The sequence below is a fragment of the Elephantulus edwardii genome, unplaced genomic scaffold (genome assembly GCF_000299155.1).
Source record: "Elephantulus edwardii isolate Elephantulus edwardi_28Jun2011 unplaced genomic scaffold, EleEdw1.0 scaffold00015, whole genome shotgun sequence".
In the NCBI taxonomy this organism is placed as follows: domain Eukaryota; kingdom Metazoa; phylum Chordata; class Mammalia; order Macroscelidea; family Macroscelididae; genus Elephantulus; species Elephantulus edwardii.
Genome location: NW_006399765.1, coordinates 18117744 through 18120248, shown reverse-complemented (window position 1 = coordinate 18120248; position 2505 = coordinate 18117744).

Below are 2505 nucleotides of genomic sequence, written 5' to 3'. Positions count from 1 at the left end.
TGTTTGCACGGGGCCGCCGCGGGGCGAGCGCGTCCGCAAATAGGGCCATATGGAGCGCGGCGCCCAAAGCCGGGAAGCCCGGTCCACATCACCAGCTCTCGCCCCGAGATTCTGGATCGTTCATTCGGTTCGTTAGTCAGTCAGTCATCCAACAAATGACTGTCGAGCACCTCGGGGAGGTTTGCGGTGTAAATGTGCTTATAATCCTAGCAAGGAGGCTTGGCCAGTGACTCCTGAGCCAAGGGGAAAATAAAATCATTTCAGACGAGTGGTGAAGAAGAAAAAGAGATTCTCGAGAGAAGGCGGGGTACAGCCAGCTAATGTGGAAGGAAGCCTCTCTAATGATGGACTTGGCGCCTGGAGAAGTCGTCTGAGCAGAGAAGAGATGGGTTAGCAGTCAGGGGCTTCGGAAAATGAGGTGGGTTCAGGGCAGGCAAAGTTTTACTCTTTCATGAAATTGAAAGCCGTGGGAAGTTCGGAAGCAGGGAGGAGGGGGAAAGGTCCCCAAAACCTAAAGACCACAGAAACCCAGCTGTTTCCTAATTTTCAAAAGCTGCATTCTGGCTGTCATGTGAAAAAGAGATGTGACCCAGAGGTGGAAGGCTCATTCAAAGGCTACGGTAGTGTACTAGCGCTCCTGGTGGTTAAAGAACTGGACTGCTAACAAAAGGGTCACAGGTTAGAACTTAACCATCCACTAGCAGAGAACAGAGCCAAAGCCTTGGAAACTCTAGGGCCAATTCTACTTTCTTCTACAGTGGTTCCGAGAAACTGGAATTAACTCAATGGCCGCTCCTGTTTCTTACCAGCAGTGTACAGCTGGGTACGTACCTCAGTGTCCCCATCAGTAAAATGGGACTATGAAATTGTCCGCTGTAAGATGGTTGTGGTTGGCAGAATTAAAAACAAACATACAACGACGCCAAAACATTGCCATTGAGTTGATTCTGACTCAGAGGCCCTTTCTGACACACAGTAGAACCTACCCAGATAACTAGGATATCCTCTTTAAGAAGCAGACTGAGTTGACGTTCTCACTAGATGCAGTTGGTGGGCTCAAACTGTCAACCTTCAAGTTAAACAACTGTGCCACCAGAGCTCCTAAATACCCCTTCCCAAAATATTCACAGTCTAACTCCCCAGATCTCTGAACATGTTTGGCTACATAGCAAAGTGACATTAGGGTTGCAGATGAGAATACATTGTCCTCCGAGCTCACGAGGGAGTTCTGGTGGCATGTTCTACAGTGAATTACATTGCTCTCTCGAAGACTGCAGTTCAAATCTACCTGCTACTCTGCAGGAGAATGAAGGGCTGTCGTCTCCTATTTTGATTTACAGCCTCTGAAAACCTGTGGAGGGCCTCAATGAGCTGTACTCAACACCATCTGACTGGGAGACTTCATGGCACAGTGGGTAAGCACTTACCTGCTCACGGAAGGGCCAACACTTCACACAGAAAAGATCCGAAAATCTGTCTGCTCCCGTGAAATGACAGCCTGGGGCATCCTGCAGGGCATTTCTGCTGTGCAGTAGGGTCACCGGAAGTCAGAATTCTAGTGGGTAGGTGCTCTTGCTTTCATTCAGAGTCAGGTGTAAACTGTTAAGTGAGTTTTTATTTCATTCACAGTCATGTGAGGGCTGATTGGATTTACTGGATTTAGCTAACAAGCAGCTGTGGGCTGGAAGCCTCTTGTTTAAGTTAGTCAGGACCTTGTGGGCCAGCCTTTGTAGTTAAAAGTCCATTGGGTCCTCAGACCTGCAGCCAGTCCTCTGGCCTGGCGTTAATTGTGTTTGGGAAGAACATTTTCCAAAGTGGTACAGCACTGCGCTGGTCTGTCAGTTTGTTGTACTGAGGTAGCTTCAGCTGTGATGCTGAAAGCTGTGCCACTGGTGTGTCAAATATCATAATGGTTTCCCAAGGTGAACAGTGTTTGGTGGAGCTCCCAGATTAAGACAGGACTGGAAGTAGAATTGGCATCCACTTCCTAAACAATGCCTTTGAAAACTCTATGAACATTAGAGAAATGATGATAGTTATAGAACAGAGTTCAGGTCTGTTGTTCATAGGGTCGCTATGAGTCATGCTCGACACGACAGCACTTAAAAACAAGAAGTCAGTATAGAGTCGACTGCACACAACAAGAGTCAGCTAAGGTGAAGATAAAAAGATTAGCCATTTGAGGCCAATGCTATTGTTGATAAAACTCAACAAACTCATTGCCATGGAATTGAGTTGTGACTTATGGAGATAATATGTGTTGTGGAGTAGAATTGTTCTGATGCATTTTCTGGGCTGTAATCTATACAGAAGTAATCTGTAATCTCCGTACAGGCCTTTCTTCCACGGCACCCAGGCGAAGGGGACCTTGAGTTAAGACCAGATGTTCCCTGTTGTTTTTGTTAAGTTAAGTGCTGTTAAGTACTGCATGACTCATAGCAACCCTATGAACAAAAGACCTGAATCCTGTTCTATAACTATTGTCGTTTCTCTAAATTCATAGTT